This window comes from Mustela lutreola, chromosome 3, assembly GCF_030435805.1.
Source record: "Mustela lutreola isolate mMusLut2 chromosome 3, mMusLut2.pri, whole genome shotgun sequence".
NCBI classification, from domain to species: Eukaryota; Metazoa; Chordata; class Mammalia; order Carnivora; family Mustelidae; genus Mustela; species Mustela lutreola.
Genome location: NC_081292.1, coordinates 159,717,458 through 159,739,878, shown reverse-complemented (window position 1 = coordinate 159,739,878; position 22,421 = coordinate 159,717,458). Strand labels below are relative to the sequence as shown.

At 40.4% G+C, this 22,421-nt stretch overlaps 1 protein-coding gene across 2 annotated transcripts in view; it reads left to right on the top strand.

Moving 5' to 3' along the window:
• The first annotated feature begins 606 nt into the window (after window positions 1-606).
• The window catches only part of GALNT13 (polypeptide N-acetylgalactosaminyltransferase 13), a 540,912-nt gene continuing 519,097 nt past the window's right edge, over window positions 607-22,421 (top strand). For both annotated transcript variants that reach the window (XM_059167305.1, XM_059167304.1), the window contains exon 1: window positions 607-1,034. The gene's annotated coding sequence lies outside the window, so the exon portion shown is untranslated. The remainder of the gene's footprint in view (window positions 1,035-22,421) is intronic.

The following is a 22,421-nucleotide window of genomic DNA, read 5'->3' as shown; positions in this document are numbered from 1 at the left end:
TCTCATATCCTGTGTAAGCTAGCAGCCCCTGTCGCCGCCATCCAGAACACTAGGATCTTGTCAGGGTGTAAAAACTGTAATGGACAAGAGGCCAAACTCTCCTCTGTCCTTTCTGCTTCAAGTCTCTGAAACCTTAGTCCCCCGCATCATTTCTCCACTGGAGACACTACGAAGGGGGTGGGGTTGCCCCAGCTTTTCCCCGAGGGCAGTCCCCGACCCTCCAGCAACCCTGTAAGAGGCTCGCTGGTGCACCAGACTAACATCCTGTATGCAAGCCGGCTTTTGCACCACGGAAAACCTGGATGGCCAGGGGTCACGAAACGCTCTGTAGGGGAGAGGAGCCGACCCCACACTTGCTCTTGGGGGCCGTGCCTGCCAAGTATCGCGGGACTTGTGCACATCGCTGGAGCAGCAGCTCTAGGAGCAGCTGGAGCGCGCTCGGTGCACACCGCCCCAGCCCGGGGAGGAGCGGGAGCCGGGAGGGAGGAGGGCTGAGGGGTGCTGGTTACGTAAATGATACTAGCCCAGTGAGAGGCCTCCAGGCTGGGGCTACGGGAGGGGGAGGGACCGCGCGAGGAGGAGGGGCTGGGAGGGAGAGGGCCGGGGTGGGAGGGGGGCGGGGGCTGGGGGCGAAGTGACCAGGCGGTGGCGGCGGCGGTAACGGCGGCTCTGCCGAGGTGACAATGTGTTAGGAGCCCTCGTTCGGTCTCCTGCGCCTGTACGGCCTCGGCGCCCGCTCTCGCGGCGCTCGCGGAGCCCTCTAGCCCGCCGCTGCGCTATGAGGGCGCCTCTCTGGGGCTGGCCCAGGCCGGAGCCAGCTTGCTCCGCTCCCGGGGAAGTGTGAAGAGAGAAGCGCGGGCGGGAGCCGGGGCTGCGCGCGGCGTTCGCGGGCCGGCGCGGGTTCCAGGTGAGCGCGGGCTCCGCGCACCCGGCACTCTCGGCGCGGCCGACCGGCGCCTGCTGGGCTAGTGGAAGCTGAATCCCGCGTGTGGACTGCGGTTCCCTCTTCGCGGGATCCTTGGCCACGATAGCAGGTCTCCGACTCTCTCTTGCTCCCTTTCTCTTTCTGGTAATTGTTTGGGGCGAGTCCTCTCCGGGTAGCCAGGGTGCCCAGGGTGCCCGGGTGGGTGCCGCAAAGTCCCGCAGCGAGTGTAGGGCGCGGAGTCGAGCGCCCGGGGCCGGACGGGGGTCAGGGGCGCCCGCGGACCCCGCGAGACAGCCCCTTGGGCACTCTGAGCGCGCTCGCGGGTCGCTGCAGGTGCGGAGGGTGGATCGCGAGGCACGGAACTTTCTGCCGCCTCCCGCTCTCTACCCGGCTTTTTTCGCTATTTGGCTGAGCTCCGGGTCGCTGGCCACCCACTGCGCCTTGGTGGCTCGGCAGCAGGGGCAACTTTCTCCTACCAGCTGCGGGAGGCTGGGGCTTGCTGTGCGCGGACGCTGCTCGGCTTGACACCGCGGACGGTCTGGAGCTTGGGTGTCCTCTTCGACGATTGCCTTCCTTTCTTTCTGCCTCTTTCTTTCCGTGCCCCTCGGTCTCTCATTCTCTTCTGTGCGTCTCTGTCTCTGACTCAGTTTCTTTCTCTGACTTTCTCTCTGACTGGCTCCCCCTGCGCCCTTCGGGTCTGTTTCTTTCCCCTTTTCCTCCTTGTCTTTCTTGGGATGTCTCTTCCTGTTACTCTGTCTCTTAGGCTTGTCTCTCCTTCTTGCCATATTTTCCGTCTTCCTCTCGCTGCCTCTCTCTGTCTCCTTTCCTCGCCTCTCTTGTCCTCCCGATCACCAGACCCCAGGCGCCTTGGCCAGTGGAGCACGCCCCGGCCCACCATCTGGGCATCTCCAGGTACAGAGATCTCCCTGGTCAGAGCCAGAGGGTGTGCGGGGGATGCCCTTGTGTGGGCTCTCTTGGAGTCGATGGGCTGAATGAGCTACTCAAGGGCTAGTCTCCCGGCTCCGCGCGGCCGCGAACCCGAGCGCACAGAGGATGCTATGCTGGCAGCGAAAGCTGCGGGCGCCCCTCCCCTCACTCCGTTATTTGACTACGATCAGTTGAATTTCCTGGTAGATAGTCTCCATCTCTTACAGGTAGCCCCAGGAGAAGAGATGGATGAAGATTTTGGATATAGGGAAAACTGACCTCGAAAGGGTGGAAGCTTTCGTGAGGCAAAGGTGTTGCTAGCGGTGGAGAGGAGCATTGGGGGCTATATGCTTTAAACTGCCGTAACACTCAATCCTTGAGTGGTTTCCTTGGGAGAGGTCGTGGTCACTGTTCCCACGAACAGAGCGTAGAAATTTTATTTGCAGGGTAAAGACACTTGGCTGCCCTAGACGCCAGAATTTCGGGTTTTCTTTGGGCCCTGGGATCTTTAGTTTTATATGAAGGCTGCCTTTGCTCAGGGTTGCTTCCCTACCGTCCCCATGTGTGTGTATGTGTGGTGCGCGCGTGTGCGTGTGTGTGTGCGCGCGCGCTGTTCCTTGCGTTCGTGCCCTCTAGTGTTAAAGAAACCAGCTTGTTGGAGAATAGTGAAAAGTAAGGTCAGCCTGCTTGGTGACATATTTCGTACCTTTCACTTTCCCAGATCATTCTCCTTGCTTTCACCAGCCTTTCCTTTTCCTCATCTTCACTTTTGCATTGCATTACTAATTTTTTCTCTTCCCTGATCTTTACAAACTCCTTCTCTCCTGCAGAATTAGAACCTTAGTATTGAAACCCTGTTGGAGTGACTTCGCAGATGGATAGATTTGGAAAATCTTCATAGCCTAAGGCAGGCTTTGAACATGAGAAATGTGCATTTCTCTGCGCTGTTTGCCACAAGCCAGGATTTCACATCTCTTCCTTGTGCCCCTGCCCACCTTCAACTCCACTGAGAATTTTCTCTGGCTGCTCCTGCTTGTTTAAATAAATGCTTTTAATTCTCCGTGTGTGTGATGCTCATCCCATTCCAGGGCTTAAAGCTGCTTACTTAAGTAGAGGCACTGTGTCTGAGATCAGGTTCCGAGAGGAAGGAATGAAAGCTTTTGCAAAAGAGGTACAGTGCTGCTGGTGTAGATTAATTCTGGATTTGAGAGTGCATAGTGGAATGGGATGCTGCTTCAGATATGCAGACCCTAGCACGGTGTGGGAAAACTAGTAAATGCTTAATAAAAACTTGCTAGTTGAGTGATTAGCATGTAGCTAACTAATTATGGGCTTTGAAGTCACCCAGTTATGCTAATGAGCCTACAAACAAGAAGTTGAATTCTGCCTTTTTTTTTTTTTTTCTGTTTCATTTGTTTCATTTAGTCTTTTATGAATGGGAATTGAGGACTAGTAGAAGGGATGTTGAAACAGGACTCTTCTGTCCCTTTTTAGTTCATTCACTGCTTGAATTGGCCCCCCTCTGCAAGTTTTTAACTTGGCTGATGCTCTTTAACAAGTCACTGCAAAATTGAAGAAATGATTTTAGAGGCTTTGATGGCTGGCATCTCTTAATCTTCCTACTTGAAAGTAAACTGCAATATGACATCATTTGTTAGTGAATATTTTCATGTGGTCTTTCGCAAGTGAAAAGTTCTCTCTTTTAATATAAGGAACAGATCTGTCAGCTTAAAATATTTGGGGCCTATAAATTGATCTGCAAACCGAATCACTTGCCTTAAATAATTTATAGGCTTCCTTACTGCTTCAAATGTATATGAGAGGTGTGGTACTACATATATTTGAGAATTTGCCAGAGTACCTGGAAATGTAGTCCTCCTGGCACAAGATACTAGTAGGAATTCTTAGGCTGCAGTATTGTTTTTTTTTTGTTTTGTTTTGGGGTCTTTTAAAAAAATATATATATTGTTTTTTTGATGATAGGGTAGTCAATTCTCAAAACAGTTGGGGATTTGCCATGACTATTGTACAGGAGTGTGTTCAAGGCAATTTTGCTTTAAAAATATTGGCTTATAGATCACCTGACATTGTACCCAATGTTTTATATTTAAAAATAGCAAAGATAGAGTGAAGGTAGAAATTCTGATACTGGTTGAGATATGTTCTGATTTACTGATAATATTGAGGTATATTTAACTTTTTAATTTTATGTGCATTGATTTCACATTGAACAGTTTTGTCAGAGTGAAATACAATGTTTCCATTTTGTTTACTTGATTTTTAGAAGTGGTAGTTCTTTCTTTCCTTTCCTTTGTTTTCTTTTTTAGAAGTGGTAGTTCTAACAGGAAGATTTCATGGAATAGAAGTTGTGCAGCTTTTTAAACTTAGCATTTTAAGGAGAAGGTGAGAGAAGGCAATACATGAGTATTTTTATTCATTCTGGTTAAAAAAATGAAGAGGATACTGGTGTTTCTGAATAACATCAAGTGAAAGTAAGGAGTATGATTGAGAATAATGTATGAATAAAGTCTACTAGGTGAAAGAAATAACAGTACTCCATGTCTTTAATAAGTGTTCATTGTATTTTATGGAGATGAACAGTCTCTATTGGTATTTTTAGGTATCACGATCTCAAGTGGCATCTCTTGTAATAAACAATAAATTTAAAAAAATATTTTATTTGTTTATTTGACAGCTAGAGAGAGAGCACAAGTAAGCAGAGTGGCAGGGAGAGGGGGAGAGAGAGAAGCAGGCTCTCTGCTGAGAGCCTGATGCAGGGCTCGATCCCAGGACCCTGGAAGCATGACCCGAGCTGAAGGCAGCCGCTTAACCAACTGAGACACTCGGGCGCCCCAACAAGAAATTCTTGACGGTGACTTTTAATATATCACCTTGGGTTTGCATTGCCATCAGTAGTAGGAACACGTACATGTCTTAAATTTAATGAGACCTTACAGGATCACTACTTTGAAGTTAGAGTGACCATATGCCTAATTATTCAAAGAATTTTAACTGGGTTTTGGTTCTCCTTCCTTCCTTCTGCTCTTGTTACGGGAATAAACACATGTGAAACATCGAATCGAGACTCATACTGACTTTGACAGTCTATTTGATGTCCTTTCTTAATATCACCCCCCACCCGCCCACTCACACATATGTTCAACACATAAATCACATATAAAGATCTGGTACTGTCTGCTCTGATAAACTTTTTGTCGTTTTAAGAGATTAGACTTTTTTTTAAAAAGATTTGATTTTTAAGTAATCTCTGTACGTAAAATGGGGCTTGAACTCAGAATCCTAAAATCCAAGAGTTTCATGCTCTACTTAGTGAGTCAACCAGGTACCCCCAGATTAGACTGTTTACAATTTCTATCTTAAAGCACATTCTTTAATAAAAGACATCTGCTATTCAGTTACAGATATGTGTTTTTGAAGAGTCCAGCTTTCTACTGTGAAATTTAATACTTAGAAAATTAAAAAAGAAATTTGCGAAAGTGAGTGCACACAGTAATTCAGTAGTTGGTCATCCATTTGGGACATTATAAGCAATTGTATTTTAGAGAAAAATATAAACCAGATGGACTTTATTCATTTGATACTTGTTTTTTCTAGATTCAGATTTAAATCTATGTGTATGCTTCCAATGTAGTGTATTATAAAAATATATTTTTTAAAGATTTTATTTATTTATTTGTCAGAGAGAGAGAGAGAGAGAGAGTGAGCACAGGCAGACAGAGTGGCAGGCAGAGTCAGAGGGAGAAGCAGGCTCCCTGCGGAGCAAGGAGCCCAATGTGGGACTCGATCCCAGGACGCTGGGATCATGACCTGAGCCTAAGGCAGCTGCTTAACCAACTGAGCCACCCAGGCATCCCATAAAAATATTTTTAACGAGTCTTTGCTTGATTACCAAGAAATAACAGGTGATTAAAGATACCTGTGTGATGAATGTATGTTCCAGTTTGCTTATAAATGAATTAGCTAAAATTTATTTTTAGCTATGAGTTTTCTGGTTTTATTGTCTTTGTATGAGTCAGGACCTTTGTATTTAAGCTGAAATTCTTAGTTTTGAGAATTTTTAACCAGGGATTATTAAGAGATTTCTGGGGCCTACCATTTAAGATACAAGTGAAAGTAGGGAGATGTGCCTTTTCTCTATGGGGCCCAACTTCACTCGAATGTGCACATGTAATTGTCCTTATGAACTCTTGGGTTCTCTCTCAGCCTTTACCCTATCATAAGTGTCCACTCCTCACAGTAGACCTAGAGCAAAATACAAAATATCGGTTGTTGAAAGTTGTTCCATGTTAATGGTAAATCTCCAACATAGCTTGAGAGGGATGCAGAGAAAATTATGACTGTTAACATCATAGATATGAACACAATTGTGATCATATTTTCTGTTATATGAGAAAATTGAAATGCTCATATTAAATATTCAGACTTCTTTTGTATTATTATTGTTATTATTTTTGGAACTGCTTACTGTTAAGATAGATGGGAACTGTCCAAGATCTAGCATATCAGGGTTTTAACGGGATGTGGAATTAATTAGGATTCTGATACATTAAACTATATTGATATCACTTAAATCTTATTTAAGTTCTTGTAGAACATTATAGGAAGTGTGATTAAACTGTTAGTTGGCATTTTGGTGATCATAATACAAGTGCTGAGTAGCCACTGTAAACAGAAGAATTTAGAGCAAAGCCTGCATATTCAAAATCATCTAAATTACGCCTCAGAGATAGTAGTAAATGTCAACTTAATCTCTTGCCTAATATTAATTGCCTTGATATTATAAGCACAACACCTCTTTTTTTGTTAAAAAATGGATTTTGACATATGGGGAGGATTATGTTCTTGTAGATCAGAAGCATAATAACTGACTTAATTTCTTCTTGAGATTTTTTATTATATAATTAGTTTCATATAGGAGAGGATGAGATTTATGTGACTATCAAGACCCCTATACGATACTACCATTAATCTAATGAAAGAAAAATGAGAACAAATACTTGGAAACAAATCTGTGTGAAGGTACAGCCATTTCCATTTATTTATGAGGGAGTTAAAAATGATGAATTAAGTTACACATTCAGAAAATAACTAAAATCTGTTGGATACTTACTTTGTCCTTGTACTGTGGATAAGTAAACATCTAATAGGTCTTGCCATGTTTTATCCTCATAAGCATATGAGTAGTAAGTAGTATTACTGTCCCCATTGTGTCCGTGAGGACTCCCTCACTCAGAATTACACCACTAGTATGTATGAGCACCAGGGATCACATCAGTTCTTTATGTCGATGAAGCCAGTGCTCTGGTAGTTCTCAGTCTGACATTTTCACTGACGAATAAGTTGAAAAATAAAAGTGAGCGCCAACCTTCATGTGAACATTTCCTTCTGACTGGTAAAAATGATTTAAGAAGCCTACTTCTATCACCATTGTGTTATAAAAGGGTAGACATTTGTACACTGTCTAAGATGGCAGAACTGATTATCAAAATGTAGTTCTTAAAATAGAATAAATTTAGCTTTCTATGCATTCTTCTACAGTGCATTTATTTTTCAAATTTAACAAAGACTGATGAAATTTTTTTCACAGTCTGCTAAGTTATTTCACCCTCTTCTGTAGTCTGTGCTTGGGAACCCTGCTTGGTGGAACCTCTGTAATATCCTATCTTACCCATGTACTTTGTGCCCATGGAAAGCGCTGGCTAGTATGGTAGTCATATCTGTCACCTAATGAGAAACATACAACCCTTATAGCTATTCCATTTTCTTGCCAGTCGTCAACCTGGGCAATAAAATTTGGACCCAAGATGCTAGCAATTGCTCTAGCCTCAGTTTACTATGGCAGTGATTGTTGGAAGGATTAGAGAATTGGAGGTGACTTGTTCCCTCATGGCAGTTAAACACAGACCAATGTTTAACTGGGACAAGAGGTGAATGTTATGCCGAAATAAAGGAGCGTGTCTTAAGAACTTTAACTCCTTTGCCCTTACCCCAAACCTTTGTGTTCAGCCTTTAAGGATCCGTCTGTTCCTTTTTCACTTCTTTGTTTGTCTTAGTGAGGACAAAGCAGTTTTGCTTTAGGTAAGAGAGAAAATTGCAAAGGTAAACTTCTAACTGTTTTTGTAAAACTGATCCATGCTGTTAAATGCCAGGTTGCTTTGGATAGAAACTACTGGGGCCATTGAAGAGGGAAAAAAATGCCAGTGGGGGTAGATGAATGTGGCAAAATTGACCTAAGGCATCGTTTCGTATCCTTGCTAACAAATCTGATACAGATTCTCATTTGCCTGGGATGGGTTTACAGAATCTGTTTTTATTTATTTATTTAAAGATTTTATTTATTTATTTGAGGAGGGAGAGAGAGACCACAAGAGCGAGGAGGTAGGGGCAGAGGCAGAGGGAGAAGCAGACCCTGCTGAGCGGATAGCCAGATGCCCTTCAGCTCAGATCATGTTCTCAGGGCCTGGAATGTGGGCCTTGATTCTAGACCCTGAGATCATGACCTGACCTGCTGCCCTTGAGCTACCCAGGAGCCCTCAGATTCCATTTTTATAAATACTTTTCTAGATGAATCTAAATACAGTGACATTTCAAGCAACTGATTTTACTTCAAGTTCATCATTTTTCAGATTTACTTACTAATTTTTATTTATTAAAAAAGGTAGTAGTTACTGTCCTTTTAGCACAGCCAGACTTATTCTCCATATCCACAGTTCTTTTTAAAATTGTGCATTCATTTATGTCCTAAATTACAATGACAAACAAATTGCTGTTAAAACAAATTAATGCTTATTTTTCTACAGAGTTTGTTCATAGGACTTCTGATGTCAGTGAGTCTTCACAACCACACACTTAACACATTTTAACATTCAGAGACTTGAACTATCACAAGAAATGCTAAAATCCTAGTAAACATAGTTGTGCATTTGATTTCATTTTCATGATGCCAAAATTTCAAAATACTACTCAGAATATAAAATAGCCATAGATCTTTTTTTTTTTTTAAAGATTTTATTTATTTATTTGACAGACAGAGATCACAAGTAGGCAGAGAGGCAGGCAGAGAGAGGAGGAAGCAGGCTCCCTGCTGAGCAGAGAGCCCGATGTGGGGCTTGATCCCAGGATCCTGGGATCATGACCTGAGCTGAAAGCAGAGGCTTTAACCCACTGAGCCACCCAGGTGCCCCCAAAATAGCCATAGATCTTAAAGGAAAAATAGAGTCAAATCTGAAGTCAGAATGTAATTTCTGGGCAAGCTGTTAGGACTCGTGATTCCTCTTTCATTTTGAGCTTTTAAAGTAGTGACTATTCACAATAAAAGAAATTAGTAACCAGCTATTTTAGAAACAATAAAAATGGGCAGACATTAGGACCTGGAGCCTTAAAACAAATACCCTGGGAATAATAAAAATTTTCACTGCTACAAGTGTGAAGGGCCAGTAATCTGTAAAGGGAGCAAATAGAATTAAACTGAACCGTCAAGTCTGTGTCTCTGTATTTAAGAAACAGGAGAGTTTCCTTTAATATTACTTATCAGTTATTACTTTTGTTATCAATATTAGTTTTAATATTACTTCTATTACTCTATGCTTTTGAATAGTCATGCATTCTAAAATAGGCATGTGGATTCCTTATGATAGAAGCCGTTCAGTTTAGGGTAGATTAGTTGGGAAAGAACACCCCAGCATTATATAATAATTAAAATAGCTTCACATTACTGTAGACTCTTTCTTCCCTTAAAAAAGAAGTTACTATATTATGGACACAATTCTAAGTGCTTTACAGAAATTCGTTTTTATCATAACAGCCCTCCAAGTAGGTTTGATTAGTACCTCCATTTTACACACAAGGAAATTGGGACCCAGAAAGGTTAAGTAAATTGTTGCAGACTGAGCTGATGAGTGTGACAGGGCAAGGACTGCGCTCTTTTGATGAGATGGTTAATAAAACAACTTGCTTTGCATCACGAAGCTTCAAGTAGCAGAATTGAAAGTGGAACCCAGATTCCTAGGTCTTGTTTCCTATTTAAGTAAGATTTGCCTTTAAAAGTGAAGGAAGAAAGCCGGACCAACAAATCAGATTTCTACAGTGGGAAACAAAAATGTTTACATTTTAGAAGTCATAACACTGGATTAAGAAAGACAAGCTGCAAGTAAAAATTGAAGTTCTCTCCTGGGTGGCTCAGTGGGTTAAAACCTCTGCTTTCAGCTCAGGTCATGATCCCAGGGTCTGGAGATCCAGCCCAAGCAAGTCCGGCATTGGGGCTCTCTGCTCAGCAGGGAGCCTGCTTCCCTTCCTCTCTCTCTGACTACCTCTCTGCCTACTTATAATCTCTGTCAAGTAAATAAATAAAATCTTAAAAAAAATACAGTTAATTATGTAAGAGAATAAATGTGGGAAAATTGGAATGGATTTCTTAACGATTTTGTTGTCTCTACTTAGATGCAGACTGCCCCTACCTCCCCCAAAACAAGAAGAAATTAGCATATAGTTATACAGACAGGAGGAAAAATAACTAAATCCTTAACTAAGTTAGATTTCTCTATATAGATTGTAATCCGTAACTGAGATATGTATCTGTAACCTAATAAAAAATAGCTTATTTTGCTGTGATCTTGCTGATAAAATGTTTAAATTACATTAAGAAATCTTTATGGAAGGGTTGAGGAAATCCTGCTGAAATTTCTGGCTTTTTTTTCTTAAGTGTTTCAAGTTTTTCGTATAATGGCATATCTTTACTAATTTGTAGTCACTAGTAATCTGTGAGAACTGATGTATTAATCTTTGATAAAATACATTTTCTCTTTATGACCTTTGGTTGATTTTCAACAACTTTCTATTGCTTACTATTTTTGTTTAATGTACTAGGACAGTGTCTTAACGATTTTTCTTTATTCTTTTAAAAAATATTATTTTAGATTGACTGATAGTTGATTGGGTTATGCAAATTATTTCAATTACATACCATCAATAATGAGTCACTCCACCTGCCTGGTTTTTTAAAAGCTAAAATTTGTACTTAAAAACAGTGCTGTTTTCAGAGTCCATAAATGAAATGAAGGTTTATGGGGTTACTAACTAGCTTAGTATCAAAACTTGGTACAGTTTTTCCTTTTTTCTCACAGCAAATTCTTTTTCTCTGAATTTTTTTTTTTTTCTGAACCCCCAAGGCTTGTGGTTCTTTGATTCTCCTGATAGTTAAGTCCCAAATGGGACTATATGTCATTTGTCCTGAAAAATGGGAGAACCCTGAATATGGTTCAGATTTTATACCTTTCCTGTAGGTTGTCAGTGTGCCTCTGTATTTTCTTCTTAAGTAAATATGTGTTTATCATTTTTTCATACCCTTTTTCTTCTCCCATATCTTTTCCTTACTTCTCCTTTCCTTTATTCCTTCTTCATGGGTCTCCTTTACTTTACATGGTCTTTCTTCTGTGGCTTAATAAGTCCACATGTAGCAGGATTAGACTTTTAGTGCTGTTGATTTGTTAAAAAAAATTATAAAAAGATCTTTGTTTATTTATCAGTTAGTTCTGAATAGGTAAGAGACAGACGCTCTAGCTTTTGCATCTGGGTCATTTAGCAGGAGGCTGGGGATGCTAAATTCACATCTCATTACCTTTGTCTACTTTTAGAATTGTGTACTTGGGCCCTGTGGTCAGTTGGCAGTTGGCCGGCCCGTGGCTCCAAGGGAATGCTGTGTTATTTGAAGGGATGCCAATTTCAATTGCCACACAGTTTCTATATTTCTTGGTCAGAGTTTCCATACAAAACATCCAGTATGTATTTTATTGTTAACTCTTGGCTATTGACTTCATGTCAAAAATGTATTATGATATCAACTGTTAGATTGTAATGAACAATTTTAATAATTTAGTTTCTGTGGCTCTCACTCCCTGATTTTGGGTAGTGTTTACCCTATTTGATAAATGTAGGGCAGACATTTTTGTCACAGATTTTTTAAGTTTTATTGTTGTGCACTAAGTTGAGATGAATCGTAGGTAATTGGATGGTGCAGCTGAATTAACACATTGAATTGCTAGTTATGAGACACTTCATTTGCTATTGCAGACAACAATAGGCCCATTCTGCTTCTACAATGCACAGATTCTTACTATCTATATAAAATTCTAATTCAAGTGGGATAAAGTGTATGCATCATTTCCATTCCTTTTGTGAGGGAAAATAACCTTCACAAATATAAGATACTTGCAACTATCTCATTAAATAATTTTGAACTTCAATAAATATTTTTTCTGAGAATGTTAATCAGTTGTCTCATTCTCCACAAAAAGGACAGTATAAGACATTTCATAAATATGAAATCAGGAGTATTGCTTTTACCCTGTGTACCTTAAGACCTGTGCAGATGTGCAGTTTGCATTTCTTTCAACAGAGAGAGAAAATGTGAATCATTAAGAGCAGCATTGTTGCCATCATGATTATGTTGATATTCAATAGTATAGAATTTTGCTTGATTTTTTTTTTTTTTTTCATTTTAAGCGTTTTAAGTGTAGCTTCTCTAGGTTGGTGTAATTCTTTTAAACAGGTGAGTATCCGTTTTTAAGAAGAAGTATTGATACATATCTGTATTTATCATATTTTTTTCTTGAAACCTCATTAATTTAAGCATAAATTAAAGAGTCAAAAAGATAACAGACTGTTAAAAATGGCGTAGAATAAAGCAAGGTAGAGGAAAACTAAGATACAGGAGAGTGGCCTGAAATTGAGGAGGGAGCCACTGTGTCCCGAACAAGCCCCCAAAGGCTTGAAGCTTCATAATGCCAAGAAAAATAGAGGAAAGAAATGAGACACTAGAGCTGACACAGAATAATGAATCAACCTGTATAGATGGAATAACCAGCTTACTACTTAGTAATTCTATTTCGTATGCAAATAACCCTATAGCAAGTGTTTTTCACTAACTGTCTCATTATATATACCTCTTAGTACATTCTAATGATGTTACTTAAATGGCTGAGGAGCAATAAGGGCAATGAGGGTTACATCCTAGAACCATAGAATAAAGCCCCTTTTATTTTGGTACTTAAAATCTTCAAGCCTAATGATCAGCATCTCGCTTATCCCAAAGCAAAGTTTTCTAATCAATAAGACCCATTCAAGTATGGAGGACTCAGTACTTTCTGTTTCTTTGTTCTTAATTATAAAATAGCAACCATGGAGTACCAGACTTCTAAGAAATAATTTAAGGAAAGATATTAAGAAAAGCCTGCAGGGGCACCTGGGTGGCTCAGTGGGTTAAGCCGCTGCCTTCTGCTGGGGTCATGATCTCAGGGTCCTGGGATTGAGCCCCTCGTCGGGTTCTCTGCTCAGCGGGGAGCCTGCTTCCTCCTCTCTCTCTCTCTGCCTGCCTCTCTGCCTACTTGTGATCTTGCTCTGTCAAATAAATAAATAAAATCTTAAAAAAAAAAAAATAAAAGCCTGCAACGTGAAAAAGAGAGACCAAGATAACTGAAAAGCCATTAACAATAAAATGACCTTGCAGGGAACAGATAATTGAAAGATCATAAGACAGACAAAAAACATCAGCGTTGTCGAAGAGGTGCAAGAAAATACTACATTCATAAAAAATGGATGATATGGAAGAGACAATGAACAAGAAAATTATGGAAATTTAAGATTTTGAAATCAGTAGGTTAAGGGAAATTTTTAAGTTTCTAATAAGGAAAATACTTGCCAATGCAAAATGAAAAGACAAATAATGCAAAATACTTAAGATAAACATTTCTGAAGTGTGACTCCCTAGTACTTAGGTTCTGTAAGAAAATAAAAAACAGTGTAGAACAAATACTGAAGAATTAATATGGGAATTCTACAACATGGAGGCCTAGGAAGACCCTGAACTCCTCTCCTTCCATGGACACACCAAATCTTCAGCAATATATGAATCATTTCCCTCTGAAAACTAGATGAACCTCTTCTCTATGTCAGAGGATAAAAAGACCACATTGAGAAAGGTAGAAGAGGCAGAGACTTGAGGTCACAAAAATAATACCCCAGCATAGCACTATACCATAGCATACTATTGCAGCACTTCTCTTGGAGGAGCAAGGGATTGATGCCTCACATCAGGCACCCCACCTTTCTGTGGCCCACACCAGAGAGATGAGCCCCCTATATGTGAGTGGGGCTGATGTGCAAGGGAGCCAAAATACTGTAGGAGACTGAGATTCCCTTTTTAAATGGCTCATGTCTAGTCTCATTCACCTTAGACCCAGTTTAAAAAAAAAAAAAAAGCAGTGGTTTGAAAAGCACCTAGACTGCATATGAAAGACGTTTAATTGCTGATCTGAAAGCATCTGCTGGAGGGACAGAGGACAGTTGGAACCCTCCCTAGAGATGAAGGTGCTGACAAATGCTGTTTCTGCATGTTCCACCTACTCTACTAGCCGGTGGGGAGCTCATACACAGCACTGTCTCACTGCCATGCTAAGTCAGTCAAGGGCTAACAGTCATGACACTATCCTGCCTTGAGAAGCCAGGAAGCATGAATGGTGGCAGGACTTCCTGCTCCCTGGCTGGGGCAGGTGAGTATGAATTGTTGTGGCATTCTCCTGTTCCCTAGCAAAAGTTGGTTAGCTGGGTATTTGTGATACTCCATTGCTTCTTGGCTGAGCCTGGCAAGTGTGAGGGATCATGGCATTCTCCTACTACCAGTCTGAAGGCAGTTGGGGGTGCACAGACAAAATATTCTAAAGACCATGGGCACACAGATGTTTTCATGCTGCCTTTTTGAAGTCAACAAGTGTGCCCTACCCCCTATACTCTCCAGCTGCCCATAAAGCAGTGGATGCATGCAGTCTGTATAAGGGGAGACCTCTTAATTGCCTGACCCTAATGGCCAAGGGGACTGGCGTTTCTGAACTCCATGGGAATGTAACATTCAGAAAGGCAGTTCTTGGCAGGCCATCCCCCCTCCTCCCCACCCCCCACTGCCCCTTCAAGGCACTGCACAGAGGGCAGACTGAAACACAAATGCAGTCCTCCTGTGAAGAAGCCTTCTTAGTTAGTCTGGAGCTTCAACCAGAGGGACATGCCTAAGGTTTCATGCACATCTATAGCTTTAAAGAAGTGCTACCAGGGAAGGTAAACAGGGAAACACCATCCTTGTGTTCCCTCTTGGCCTCAGTATAGCTCAACAAGACATCCCAGAAAGGAACTTACAAACTCATCTGGAGCCTTGATTTTTATAACTGTTTTCCAGGGACACCTGCAGATCTCCTAGACACCTGCAGATCTGGCCTAGAGGCCATCAGGAATTATATTTCTGGCCTTTCAGGACTGTACGTATTTGCATCCTTACTGCATGAGGGTCAGACTTCCAGTCAGTCTGAAACTCGGTGTTAAATGAGATTACTTCCCTTGGAAAACTGACAGCTCTTTTCATACCCTCAAAAATGGGGGCATATCAAGAATAAGTTGGGTAGTTTAGAGAGTCAAGGATTTGAGGGCAAGTTTGGATGAGAAAGTTCCTCACCTACACAAGACCACTCCTTCAAGATTGAGAGAGAGAGAGTTGTTTCAGCTAATACATATAAACAAACAGTCAAGTGAAATGAGGTAACAGAGAAATATGTTCCAAACAGAAGAGTAAAAGAAAGCCTCAGAAATAGACTTTAATGATATGGAGATAAATAATTTACCCAATAAATAATTCAAAGTAAGGTTATAACGGTGCTTACCAAACTCTGGAGAAGAAGAATGGATGAATGCAGTGAAGACATCAGCAAAGAGGTAGAAAATATATGAAAGTATCAAACAGAAGTCATACAGTAGAAAAATAGAGTAACTAAACTGAAAAAAGTATAGCAGAAGGCTTAAAAAGCAGACTGGATAAAACAGACCAGTGAACTGGAAGACAAGACACTAGAACTCACCCAACAAAGCAGCAAATAGACAAAAAAGAATTAGAAGATAAAGATGACTCAAAGGACCTTTGGGACATTAAGTGGAATAACATTTGCTTTGTAGTGGTCCCAGAAGTAGAAAAGAGAGAGAAAGGGGGTGAAAGCGTCCCTAGTCTAGGAAAGGAAGAAGACATCCAGGTCCAGGGAGCCAAGAGAGATCCAAATAAAATTAATCCAAAGAGCTCCACACTAAGATACATTGTAGTTAAAATATCAAAAGTTAAAGATAAAATCTTAGAAGCAGCAAGAGAAAAACGAAGTATTGCTTATAAGGGAATTTCACTGGAGTATCGGCTGATTTCTCAACAGAAATATTGCAAACCAGAATAGAATGGGATGACATACTCAAAGTGCTAAAAGGAATAAACTTCCAACCAAGAGTGTTCTAATTGGTAAGGTTATCATTCAGAACTGAAGGAGAGAGAAATCATTTTCTAGATGTGCGAAAGGAGTTCATCACCACTAAATCATTCTTACGAGAAATGTTAAAGGAACTTCTTTAAGTTGAAAATGATGGTGCTAATTAACAATAAGAAAACATAAAGTAAAAATGTCACTGGAAAATGTAAAAATATATGAAAGGCAATGGATCAAATATTTCTAAAGCTAGTATAAAGGTTAAAAGATACAAATAGTAAGATTAACCAAAGCCAAAATAATTAGTTAAAGAAAGCATAAAATACAAAGATGTAAAATGTGACATTAAAACATAAAATGTGCTGGGGATGGGGTAAAAGTGTGGTTTTGAAAAATGTGTATAAGTTTAAGTTGCCATTAACTTAAAATAGATCATTATATATAGAGAATGATATATGTGAACCTCTTGGTAACCACAAAATAAGAACTTACAATAAATACACAAAAGAAAATGCAGAAGAGCGGACAGTGTGGGAGAGATGCTTTCCCAAAGGAAATGATTGTGCTCTTAACAGAAGCAAGGAGAATGCTTCAGAGTAGGCAGGACCCCAAGTATTCACAGCAATAATTAAGGTATCTTCTCTGTTGACAAGACTTGGAATACTAATTTAATGATCAAGCAGCCTGTTCCAATAGCCAGTAGAGAGAATCTTGGAGTTAAGATCAGAAGTCCTGGATGAGAGGCAGGATAGCAGATGAATAGGGGACTTCTTTTCACCCAGTCCTTTGAATTTTGCTAGATATCTGACAGATCATTCCTAACACCTGTGAATTCAATTTGAGATCTAATAAAAGAATTGCTGGGGGTGCCTGGGTGGCTCAGTGGGTTAAAGCCTTTGCCTTCAGCTTGGGGTCCTGAGATCAAGCCCCACATCGGGCTCTCTGGTCAGCAAGGGGCCTGCTTCTTCCTCTCTCTCTCTGCCTGCCTCTCTGCCTCCTTGTGATCTCTGTCAAATAAATAAATAAAATCTTAAAAAAATTGCTGCAATTATGCAAATAAAAAATCGACCACTTTTTGCAAGGTAGGAGGTGTAGAGACATGAATCTGAGAGGATATATTGGAAAATAAACCATAGGGAGAGGGAGCTTCTGTACATTGGCTACCGGAAAGTGGTTTAGCAGCGGAGTGCAAAATTAGAACTTTTATAGGTCTCTTGCTGTGAGGGACTCCCCTGCCTGAAAGGTGCTTGGGTGGCAAAGTGGGGCAGAATTCTGGGTGGGACAGTATGGTCTCAGGATCCCCAAAGTCACAGAAAGAATGGAGTGCAGCAGAGTTCCCAAGCATTGGTGTGGGGAAGCCAGTTACAATTACTGAGCCCCAGGGTGGCCTCTCAACTCGGTGTTGCCATAAACCACGAACTGCAGTGAGGTCAACTGACTACTTTCCATTCAGAAACTCAGCAAGCAACAACTGCTGTTAGACCCTGCTTCTTCCCCTGGGAGGAGTAACACAGGAGTATACATGATCAGACAACTGCTCTGGAGCAGGGGCCCAGGGAGTAGCAGTGCACAGTGAGACTCCCTCCCTTCCCCTGGGAGGATTAGGGTCCTTTGCAGTGAAGGAATCTAAGGAGTTTGGTGCACACAAAAGGGACTGACTGCCTTTCCCTGAGGGTACATGAAGAGTGGGGGCAGTGATCCTTCACAGGGCTGGAGATCAGGGTGCTGCCATTTTTTATTTTTACTTTTAAATTAAATTAAATTTTTTTTTTTCATCCTCTAAAGGAGTGTGAAAAGTCTTTAGGGAACAAAAGCCACATAGAGCAACCCGGAGAACCTTATACTGAGCCCGGCCCTCTGGCGAGGACTTGTGCACTTCCATCCAGGCAAAGATACCTGAGAATCAGTGCAACAGTCCCCTCTCCCAGAAGACCAGCAAGAACAGGAGGCAAATACTAAATTTATGGATCACACAGAACTGAAAAACTGTGCTCAGAGAAAATATATAGAATTTGAGGTTTTTTTTCCTTACAAGTCATTCATCTTTCAGTTTAAAATTTTCTTTTTTCCTTTTTAACCAGTTTCTTATTTTATCAACTCCTTGTTTTTAAGTCTTTTTAATTTTCATGTTTACACTTAACATTTTCTAGATACTCATTTTTGACTTCCTTTCACTGTATTCAATTTTATTTTTGTTTATATATGTTTTTCTTTCTTCACAATTTTGGGATTTAGGTCTTCTAATAAACAGACCAAATACACCCAGGATCAAGTGGATCACCCCGTTTTGTCTGCCTATAAGATTATATTCTCCCTTTCCCCCCTTTTTTTTTCTTTTTTCTTTTGGTTTCTGACTTCTTCAGATTTGCCTAGTGTGTCTTTTGCTGGGGTCATGGTTGATATTTTTTATTTTGTTCTCTTGTTCATCTTTTCTCAGGACAAAATGACTAGAAAGAAAAATTCACAATAAAAGAAAGAAACAGAGTTAATACTCTGTCATAGATCTAACTGATAGGGATATAAGTAAAATGTCAGACTAGAATTCGGAATAAGGATTATAGAATTATTAGCTGGGCTTGAAAAAAGCATAAAAGACACTACAGATTTCTTTATTGCAGAAATCTAATCAGAGCAAAATTAAAAATGCTTTAACAGAGATGAAGTCTAAAATGAATGTTCTAACAGCTAGGGTAAGTGAGGAAGAAGAGTCAGTGAAATAGAAGACAAATGATGGAAAGGAAGGAAGCTGAGAAAAAGAAAAACAACTAATAGACCATGAGGGGGCTTCAATAAAGCAATATCATAAAGTGAAACAATATTAAAATTATTGGGATCACAGAGGAAGAAGATAGAGAGGGACACAAGACATATTTGAGCAAATCCTAGCTGAGAACTTCCTTAATCTGGGGTGGGGGGGAGGCATGCAAGTCCCGGAGGCTCAGAGAACCCCCATCAAAATCAGTAAAAAGAGATCAACACCCTGACGTGTAATAGTGAAGCTTGCAAATTTCAGTAATAAAGAAAAAAATCCTGAAAGCAGCTTGAGAGAAGAGGATCTTAACCTACAAGGACAGGAACATTAGTCTGGCAGCAGACCTATCTGCAGAGACCTGGCAGGCCAGAAAGGGCTGGCACAATATATTCAGGGTACTAAATGAGAAAAATGTACAACCAAGAATATCTTATCCAGCAGCTGTCATTCAGAATGGAAGGACAAATAAAGAGCTTCCAGGACAAAACAGAAATTTAAAGAATTTGTGATCACTCAGGCCTGCAAGAAATATTAAAGAAGATCCTGTAAATGAAGAGAGCCCAAAAGTAACACAGCTGAGAAAGGAACGGAAACAACTTGCAGAAACAGTGTTTACAGGTAATACAACGGCACTAAATTCTTATCTTTCAGTAGTTACTCTAAATGTAAATAGGCTAAATGCTCTAATCCAAAGACCAGCCATTTCAAAGGAAATTGAAACAGTAATCAGAAATCTCCCAACAAATAAGAGAGTCCAGGGCCGGATGGCTTTCCAGGGCAATCTACCCTGGGAAGAAATAAAAGGCATTCACATTGGCAAAGAAGGTGTCAAACTCTCACTGTTTTTGCAGATTACATGATACGTTATGTGGAAAACTCAGAAGACTCCACCCCAAAATTGATAGAACTTATACAAGAAGTCAGCAGCATGGAGAATTAAAAAATCAATGGACAGAAATCAGTTGTATTTCTATGCAGCAATAAAGAGAGGGAAGAGAAATTAAGGATTCCATCCCATTTACGATTGCACCAGAAACCATAAGATACTTGGGAATAAACCTAACTAAAGTGGTAAAAGGATCTGTACTCTAATGAAAGAAATTGAGTAATACACAAAGAAATGGAAAAAAATTCCATGCTCAGGGATCAGAAGAATAAATATTGTTAAAATGTCTATGCTACCCAGAACAATCAACACATTTGATGCAGTCCCTTTAAAAGACCATTGATGCTTTTCACATAACTGGAACAAATAATCCTAAAATCTGTATGGAATCAGAAAAGACCTTGAACAGCCAGAGGAATGTTGAAAATGAAAACCTAAGCTGGGGGCAGCACAGTGCCGGACTTCAAGCTATATTACAAAGCTATAATCATCAGAGAGTATGGTACTGGCTCAAAAATAGACACACGGATCAATGGAACAGAGTAGAGAACCCAGAAATGAACCTTCAACTCTGTGGCCAACAATTTTTAACAAAAGCAGAAAAGAATATCCAATTGAAAAAGGGCAGTCTTTTTAACAAATGGTGTTGGAAAATTCGACAGACACATGTAGAAGAATGAAGTTGGACCATTTCTTACACCATAACAAAGGTAAGCTCAGAATGGATGGAAGACCTAAATGCGAAACAGGGATCCATCAAAATCCTAGAGAGCATAGGCAGCAACCTCTTTTCACCTCGGGTGCAGCAACTTCTTGCTGGACACATCTCCAAAGGCCAGGGAAACAAAGGCAAAAAGTCAACTGTTGGGGGTGCCTGGGTGGCTCAGTGGGTTAAGCCACTGCCTTCGGCTCAGGTCATGATCTCAGGGTCCTGGGATCGAGTCCCGCATCGGGCTCTCTGCTCAGCAGGGAGCCTGCTTCCTCCTCTCTCTCTCTGTCTGCCTCTCTGCCTACTTGTGATCTCTCTCTGTCAAGTAAATAAATAAAATCTTAAAAAAAAAATTAAAAAAAAAATCAACTGTTGGGACTTCATCAAGATAAAAACCTTCTGCACAGCAAAGGAAATAGTCAACAAAACTAAATCACAACTTACGCAGTGGGAGAAGATATTTGCAAATGACATATCAGATAAAGGGGTAGTATCCAAGATCTGTAAAGAACTTACCAAGCTCAACACCCAAAAAACAAATCTGGTCAGGAAGTGGGCAGAAGACATGAACAGACATTTCTCCAAAGAAGGCATAAAAATGGGTAACAGAAACATTAAAAAATGCTCCACATCACTGGCATCAGAGAAGTAGAAATCTAAACCACAATGAGATACCACCACATACCAGTCAGAATGGCTAAAATTAACAAGTCAGGAAATGAGAGATATTTGCAAGAATGCAGAGAAACTATTGTTGGGCATGCAAGCAATAAAGAGAGGGAAGAGAAATTTCCAGCCACTCTGGAAAGCAGTATAGAGGTTCCTTAAGAAGTTAAAAATAGAGCTATGATTCTATCCAGCAATTGCATTACTAGGTATTTACCCCAAATATACAAATGCATTGATCTGAAGGGGCACCTGAACCCCAACATTTATAGCTGCAATGTTTACAGTAGCCAAAATGGAGAGAGCCCGATGTTTGTCGACAGATGAATGGATAAAGAAGATGTGGTATATATATACACAATGGAATAGTACTCAGCCATCAGAAAGAATGAATACTTAACATTTACATCAGCGTGGATGAAACTGGTGAGTATTACACTTAGCGAAATAAGTCAGAGAAAGACAGTTGTATAGTTTCACACATATGTGGAATATAAGAAACAGCACAGAGTATCATAGGAGAAGGGAAAGAAAACTGAATGGGATGCCATCAGGGAGACAAAACATAAGAGACTCTTAACTATAGGAAATGAACTGAGGGTTGCTGGAGGTGAGATGAGTGGGTGGAATGGGCTAATTGGGTGATGGGCATTAAGGAGGGCATGTGTTGAGATGAGCACTGGATGAATTACTAAACTGATGAATTATTGAACCCTACATCTGAAACTAATGATATACTGTATGTTGGCTAATTGAATTTAAAAAAATGAAAAAGTAAATCTAAACATAACACTAAATAGTCATCAAACCGTAAAAGAAGAGAAATTTAACATATAGATTAATTAAAATATATAGAATGGACTTCAAATAATACAAAAACAATGCCAGTTCTATGTGCTGCTTATAAGTGACTCCAAAAATAAATACACACACAGATTGAAAGTTAAGGGTAGGAAAAAGATATTCACTGCAAATGGAAATAAAAGAATGCTGGTATAGCTACATGCTCATCAGAGAAGATAGACCTTCAAACATGCTATGATAGAAGATGGAGGGGCATTGCATTATGATAAAGGGGTCAATCCAGCAAAAGTTATAATATTTGTAATTATATGTGCACTCAACATAGGAAGACCAAAATATATAAAGCACATATTAACAGACCTAAGAGGAAAAATTGAGAGCAATACAATAATAGATAATAGTGGGGAACTTGAACACCCTACTTAACATCAATGGGTAGAGCATCCATA